This window comes from Cupressus sempervirens, chromosome 2 (genome assembly GCF_028749045.1).
Source record: "Cupressus sempervirens isolate cs-2001-9-10 chromosome 2, ASM2874904v1, whole genome shotgun sequence".
Classification (NCBI taxonomy): Eukaryota; Viridiplantae; Streptophyta; class Pinopsida; order Cupressales; family Cupressaceae; genus Cupressus; species Cupressus sempervirens.
Window position 1 is genome coordinate 422,669,649 of NC_143119.1, and position 8,598 is coordinate 422,678,246.

Consider the following 8,598-nt stretch of genomic DNA (forward strand, 5'->3'; position numbering starts at 1 on the left):
AACTTTTTCATTAGATGGATTCAATTTTTATGTTAGGTAATCAACACAAAAAATATTAGTTGGAACAGTACTAGGAAATTATTCTGAAAACCAAGAATACATTGAAAACTATAAATAGCATAACCTTGCAAAAACTTAATCATGGTAACCATAGATTTGGAACTCATAGTAGATATGTTCTTCACTTTATAGACCAAACAATGAGAATTAGATGCTGCTGCATCTTCTTCAAAGAATGGACAATCCTCTAGTCCACTCAATTTTAACATATGTTTTCTTAGTGCTACTGCATTCTCCCAATGGTAAACTATATGAGAATCATAGTCTAGATCTAGAAATATGGGTGAATCTACATTATCACCAGAGACATAGAAGAGCTCACTTCCACTGCTACAAATTTGGGCATCAAATGAAGATAGGTTGATTGAACCATACTGGAGAAAATAAAGTGTTTATTTAATTGTCAATGAAGTTGACAAAACAAATCCAAAGGATGCAAAGGTGTATACAGAGAAAATTGCATTGATAATCTCCTACATCATGTTCACTAATTTTTTATCACAAGGTTCTCCATTGGAATCATAGCAATCCACTACAATCACATATATATTCTTTCTTCTCCTTAGAAGCAATTTTGCTAGTGAATTTAAAGTATTACCATGTTCAAGATTTTGTTTTTCTCATCCATTCTCATCATGCCTTTCTTGTGCATTGGATGATTTTCCCTTAGATCTCTCTATACCTTTCCTAATATGCTCAGGAATGCCTTCATTATGAGAACTATCATTTTGCACAAGTCTATCTAAACTATTGAATGAACTAGAGCGATAATCTAGTTCCAGAGAAAGTCTAAGAGATGTATCTTGTACATCCTTAAATGAATCAGTCTTTGATTCTGATTGTGCATTTTCAACAAGATCACTCTACCACTATGGGTGTCTCATCCTGAATTGTGAAATTCTTAAAAAATATACTTTGCAACATTGAGGCCAAGAATAGAGGTGAATGTTCCTCAAGCTATTTTGTTTGCACTCAAACAAGAGATTCTTATTGGCTACAAGTTTGTAGAGAGTAGATGCAATAGACTTGTCATCATGGGGATCTATCAATAACCTATTTTGTAATGTTTGTACATGAAGTGATTGAAATTCATTAAACACTAATATATTATATGAAAACTCTTTCACAAATTCTTGAGCTAAAATTCTTAGATATAGACTATACCCACTGAATATCAACTAGTCCTCCCTTCTTTGTGGCTACCATGGGCAATCCATGTGCAATTGCCTACATAAAATTAATTCTTTACTATGTGAACTTCTTTTTGATGATTTAGATGGCACTGGTCACGTGTTGAAACTTGTTTCATCATTTCTTATGATTTGCAATAATACATATACACTCTCTCTCAGAATTCCTCACATGAATTATACATTTTCTTTTTAAACATTAGTAAAACCTATTATTTTTATTATGAGATAAAACACTATTAACAATAAAATTTTTTTTAACCTACCTCAATGAGAGTCAAGCCAAAGGGTTCCACTAATGTTGGATTAATGAAAACACCCTACACATTGTAACACAATAATTCACAAGGTACATGCATTTCATTTATCATGGAGAATGCAGTGCCATTTAGAGTTTTTATCCAATAAATAGACATAAAGCTTCACCAACCTTTGTTTTTGTAGAAATTCTATAGATGTCACTGACATCTAACTATTTGTGATGCTTTAGATATGCCACTTCTCCATATAGATCATACTTGTCAATTAGCTTTAGAATAGTAGTAAGAAAATTTGCACTTGTTGTAGGCATTAGATCAATATCATCTCAATTACCCATGATCAACATCTATCAGTTCATAATAGAAACTAAAAATCATTAGCTACAGAAGTAGTGCAACATGTCACAAAAAGGAGACAAAATTTTAGAAGAAAATGAATACCAAATTTGCTAATTTCCTTAGTTTGTTGCCCTTCCCAAAACCTTCACTAAAGTTGTGATATTTTTTCAGGATTAGGTCAAGCAAGAGCCAATATTATTGGCTTTAAAGTATTGTTCAAGAATCATAGGGTCTAAAAATTAAAACATGGGTTTCAGGTCCATATCATTTATGGTAAGTTCATGACAATGCATTAGACCTAAAAATGCTTGTGCTTCTAATTAGAGTGCACATGTTTATGCAACCAATTTGTAAAGTATACCAAACCCCATATAGAGGCAAGGAACAAAGTTTTTCCCTTTCTTACCTCAGCCTACAAAGGGGACTTAGATAGTGGAGTAGGATCATTCTCCAAATCTTCCTCTACGCTATCACCTTGTACAACAATGTTGCTGAAGTCCATTCTAGGAGGTATGACTTGCAAAAAGTATAACCATTATTGGAAAATTATGACTTCACATTGTAACAATCATCCATACCTAAGAAGTCATTGACTATTTCTCATACAAGTACACATAAACAAAAATGCAACTTCCAAAAATGCAAATTTTTTATATGCATTTATCGCCATACGAGGCATATAAATACCATCGCAGCTTTGACTGTGCTTGGCATGAGCTCTAAGATTTCTATCTAGTTCTAAATCAAAGCCATCATAAAGACCCCACTGCTCTTCAATTTCTTGCCTTGTACTAGTAACCACAAGCTCAGCAGAGTCAAGACACATTTCTTCAGCATCAATCCTACGATAGATCTTGTATGTCTTGTTGATCTCTTCCTTGGATTGCTTTCCTTGTTTTAGTATTTGTTCTAGTTTATTCCGGCCTAGGGAATGACCTATCAAAACCATTAGAACATTGAGAGCACCTAAAAGAAGGTAGGTTGCATAACCTGCATCTACATAATGATCATGAATAACATGAGGCCAGAAAAAACTACCCCCTCCAATTAGGTCCTCCAACACCTTAGAGATGTTAAGAATTTTCCCCAATGCTCCATCAACAAACTCTAGAATATATGGCCACAAATTTTCTTTCTCATAGTATTTTTCCTTGTCTCCACAAGGAATTCTAATAATGTATGCACCTCCAACCTCTCCAATTTCTTCATCAAGTTTTGAAGTTAACATTTTGGTTGGGTCTCCATAACTAGAATCAACCTCAGGGAAGAAAATATGATGAGTTAGCAAGTCCACTCTATACACCTCAGGCATTTGTGCTAGTGCCTTCAAACTCTAATTCATATTTCACCTGCATGACAACAAATAGAATAGGGTAATCAGAACTTGAAACCACATACCTACAGAACTTTTGCATCTAAGTAACCCTAAAACCAAAATAGGAAAACAATTTTCTCTTTCATATCCCACTTTACAAACCAATTTATTAACATCTATATTTCTAATTGTTCATATATGTTTGGAGAACATCTTTAAGTGTAAATATTGTTTATGCGTACATGCCTAGTCAGATGAGAATTTCTACATTTTATATGATAAGGCTTGAAGCCACACTCAATTTTAGAGTTCTTTTATTTTAAATAGGGTAATGAGACATGTCTACATGCATGAAATTCTCCCCTTTCAACTTAAGCACTATATTTGTTGAATTGCAAATTTTTACATTCCCTATATTATTCAAGCTTCTCTAGAGCACCTAGCACTTTGAGGTCACATTGTTCATCCACTCACTAAAAACACTAATATCCATTATGCACAAAATCCCTTGTTGCATCTTATAGCAAGACTTATCATATGAGGGCAAACCTAAAATGGATTAAAACCCTAGTGGCTAGCGTGGAAATTGGAGATTTAACCAAGAAAAAAAAATAATAATTATTCAAAACTCTAAGAAAACATAAAAAAAAATCTTAAAGTAATCATACCTGTACACCAGTATCATAATTGTGACCAAGTTCCATGGTCCAACCTTGCACAAGCCCATGCAAACTACAAAAGAAATTAAACCAAAAATTAGTAATGTACCAAAAGCAAGAATAGCTACCATTAATTGAAATTCTATTATGTTTAAACATAAAAAAATTACCTGATCATGACAATGTACAACCATTTCTCCTTCTGTTGCTATTGTTGATCCCCCAATAACTCCAAATTAAAATGACTTTTCAATAATTCCGTCTTTGTCCTACCATGACTACTACCATCCATCCCAAACCTTTCTCCCTTAGAAAAATCCTTCGATAAATCTTCAACCACATCCCTCCTTCCCCTTTCTCTTTTCATGCACTGCTTTTGCATCCTCTTCTTCTATTCCCAATCTACCTACAATTATCACAAAAAAGAAAAAGAAAACCTCAATCTCAATTCATAAACCAACAAGCACATCTGAATTCCCATTAATTCCCTAAATGGGTATCTAACTCACCTCCTTTGTAGGGCGGCTAAGGAAATGGCCTAAAAATAGAGGTAGCCCATTTGAAAAGCATCTTGTTTTAGAAGTGAGCAGTCAAGCATGGAATCATTCCAAGTAGAAACCAAGCTGTATGGAATGTAATATAATAGATCTTCTCTATGCCTCTTTTGGAAAACCACGAGGGCACGAAGTTTATCCAACACTCACTAGACTAAAACAACACATATGGAAAACACAAAATTCTCATTAGGCACAAAGCTTATCTGACACTTAGAAAATACAAATGCATATGCTTTTCTTTTTTGTTATGACCCAAGTTGGTCAAAATTTTGACCAACTTGGGAAAACTTAGGAAATTTTGAACCAATGCAGGGATAAAAACAAAAAAAAGGATGAAATCATAGCTTTGGTCAAAAATTTTGGTAGAAAAACAAGTACACATGTACTAGTGTGTTCACTAGGCTGAACATCAGATACTACTACATAAGGTACACTCTGTCCTAAAGTTGTCTCTACAACTAAAACTAACAAGGGTTGAATATTTAATACACCTTGTTTCAATGTTTGTTTCACTACCTCAAATTCACTTTCTATCATGTCGACCTTAGATAATGCCTTCTTCATAATTGATTCAACCTTCTTGTGAGATGCCTTCTCCAAGGTTGCTTGATAAGCCAATTGCAATATCATCACTCAACTCATAGCTCAAAGGATCCAAAAATGTTTCCCAAGGTTCTAATACTTGAATGTATGTATAGTCAGTATCAACTAAAATACATATGTCCTCCTTGAACTGTTAGAAATAGTAGTTCATCAATATAACTTGGGGGGTGGGGGTTGAATCAATTATATAAAGATTTAACCTTTTAAATCAATCTCAACCATTCAACCAAAATAAAATAGTAACTATAAAGAAATGCACATACACAATTACACTAGATATGTTGACTAGGGAAACCCTTGATCAGAGGGAAAACCCTAGTGGGAATGATGCCCACAAAATGATGTACTAATATGAATATTCCTTGTTAGAGGATAGACCCTATTAGGAGTCTATTACAACACTTAGTACAAAGATTCCCTATTAGGAGACTTTGAATCCTTGTTAGGATATTCCAACCCTATTCAAAGTTGTAGAAGGCAGCTAAATCCACTATCCAAATAGCTTTAGGATCAGATCAATGAAACCCATTGTCCAATTGATCTCAGTACTATTCCTTTCAAAATAATAGATGTGTAACAATATTTCACTTCTTCCTCTATCCAATATGTTGGACTTCTTCTCCTTCAGATCATGCAATCAGATCTGGAAATCTATATTCATCAATAGTAACCCTTAAGGTCACACACATTAACAAATCATTATGCTTAGCTAATTCTCAATTTGTAGCTCTTCTCTACTCATTGATCTCAATCATCATATCTAAAACTTGAAAAACATCTTTCTTTTATACCATACTCAATATTAAACCCTTGAGTTAGCTTCACACTTTACCATGTGTTAATTAAATGAAAAACATATTTAATTAATTTTGTTAGCTCAGAGTTATACCCAAAATTTCACACAAAATTTTTGTACCTACACATTTTTTGATGTCATCAATAGTTAGTGTAATACCTCCAATTAACTGCATAACCCTTTATTTGAAATACAATGCTCTATATTGATCATATAATAGAAACTATTTTTCCAATGCTTTGTTTCCATGTAATTCTCTATAAATCATTGATATCTTCTATATACTATCGATTCAGGTTATGCACACTTGCCCATGTGACAAATACATGATGTAGTATGTGTTGATAACTATGCATAAGCAGATACACAATGTATTGTCCTCAATATTAAAATCACAGTCTACTACTTTGTTAGTCTTTCATAAACTTATTACTATGTTGTCATAAATGAAAAACACAATTATAAATACATCATAACAATGTTCTGCAATACTTCCCCATAGCATCAGCATACCTACTAATAATCTCCCCCTTTGGCATTGATGGCAACATAGATGAAAAATATCTAGTTCTAGAATACCAACAAGTCTCTTTATCAATCAGATCTTGCTAGATCCACAATTGCAATACTTTTTCTCCATAATACAAGATCTCTCTAATGCAAGCTCTCTCTAATGTTTTTCATGTCACTCTCTCCCCCATTGACATCAATTTCAAAGATAGTACATAAATGGTTCAATTGCTTGAACATACAATAACCTATTTAGCACGACCACAACCTAGTCTATTGGTCTACAACTTCTATAAACAAGACAAGTGTCTAAATACATTGTTATATGCCAATTATCAATTACCAAGAATCCTTGCTAACTCTGTTTATCACAGATACTCCCGCATAGAGGAAGCATTAGCATACAGTCCAGTCTAAAAATGGTGCTATATACCTTGGACTGATGCATTTTTGCATCTTCTATTCTAAGCTAGGTAGGGACATAACCCCAAGCATGCCTCTTAGTTACTCAAATGTATCCTTTGGTAAGGCCTTTGTGAAAATGTCTGCAATCTATTCCTTAGTGTTGATGTACTCCAGTTTGATTTCTTTCTCTACAACTTTCTCTCTCAATACATGATACTTTATGGCTATGTGCTTAGTTTTAGAATGCAAAATAGGATTCTTGGACATGTTAACAGTACTTGTGTTATCATAATAAATGATAACAGGTTCTATGAATGTAATTCCAATATCCTTCATCCTCTACTTCATCCATATGACTTGATTACAATTGTTTGCTGCTGCAACATACTCTACCTTAGTAGTGCTTTGTGAAGTACAATCTTGCTTCTTTCTAAGCCAAGAAACTAGTCTTCCTCCAAGGAAGAATGCTCCTCTACTAGTGCTATTTCTTTCATCAATATCTCTAGCCCAATTAGCATCTATATAAGTGTAAAGAGTGAAATCATTTCTCCTATCATACCAAATTCCATAATGAGATGTCCCTTTCAGATATTTGAATATCCTCTTTACTATTGCATAGTGATATTCTTTGGGATCAACTTGAAATCTTGCCACAATTCCAACTTCATTAGCTATATCTAGTCTGCTATGAGTCAAATACTATAATCCTCCAATCATAGATCTGTATTTCTTCTATTCAATAGTAGGTGTCTCATCCTTGCTTGACAACTTGTGACCAATTACCATAGGAGTTCCAATAGGTTTACAATTTTCTTGACCAAATCTTTTCAGCAAATCTTTCAAATATTTGTTCTAAGAAATAAAGATACCTTCTTTGTTCTTAATAATTTGCAATCCTAAGAAGAATTTCATTTCTCTTATCATGCTCATCTCAAACTCATTCTTCATATCTTATGAGGATTTGTTACTGGCTTCATCATTTCCTCCAAAAATGATGTCATCGACAAATACAATAATTATCAACAAACCATCTTCTACTTCTTTCAAGTACAAGTTATTGTTTACTATTCCTTTATCAAATCCATGTTTTGCTAAGTATTTATCCAACCTTGCATACTAGGTTCTAGGTGCTTGCTTTAATCCATACAAGGCTTTCTTTAATTTGAAAACCATATCCTTCTCTTTTGTCAAAGGAAAACCCTCTAGTTGTTCAATGTAGACTTCTTCAAGTTCTCCATTCAAGAATGCTAACTTAACATCCATTTGATATACCTTAAAATTCTTGGTTGCTTCATATGCCAGGAAAATTTTGACTACTTCCATTCTTGCAACAGGTACATATGTCTCCTCATAGTCAATTCATTCTTGTTGAGAGTAACCTTTGCATACAAGTCTTGCTTTGTTTCTTATTACTTCTCCCTGTTCATTCATTTTATTTTTGAATACCCATTTCATGCCAATCACATTTTTGTCCTTTGGTCTAGGAACTAATTTCCATGTGTCATTTTTAATTATCTACTAAAGTTCTTCCTCCATTACTTTTACCCAATGATCATCTTTGACTGCTTCAACTACGCTCTTTGGTTCTACTTGAGATATTAAACATAGTTCTTTGTTAATTCTGCTCCTTGTCATTACTCCCTTTTCTTTACTTCCTATTATCTAATCTATAGGATGATTTCTTATTAAATTCCTATTTGGGGTGGGAGTTGTTGCTTCAATTCTTATTTCAAGTATTGTGCTCTATTCTTCTCTTGCTACTTCAGTTTGTACATTATTCTACAAGTCAATGTTAGTTTTGAGAAATAATTCATTGCATCTATTGATCATCCTAGAATAATCATCTCCATCAGAATTATAATTCATCATTTTTTCCTTGGTATCAAACTTTTCATTAATTTTAA

General features: G+C 33.3%; 1 pseudogene; it reads right to left on the minus strand.

Annotated features, from left to right (window-relative positions):
* Positions 1-680: 680 nt before the first annotated feature.
* On the minus strand, positions 681-4,190 carry LOC149572896 (putative sucrose-phosphate synthase 2; annotated as a pseudogene).
* Positions 4,191-8,598: the final 4,408 nt, after the last annotated feature.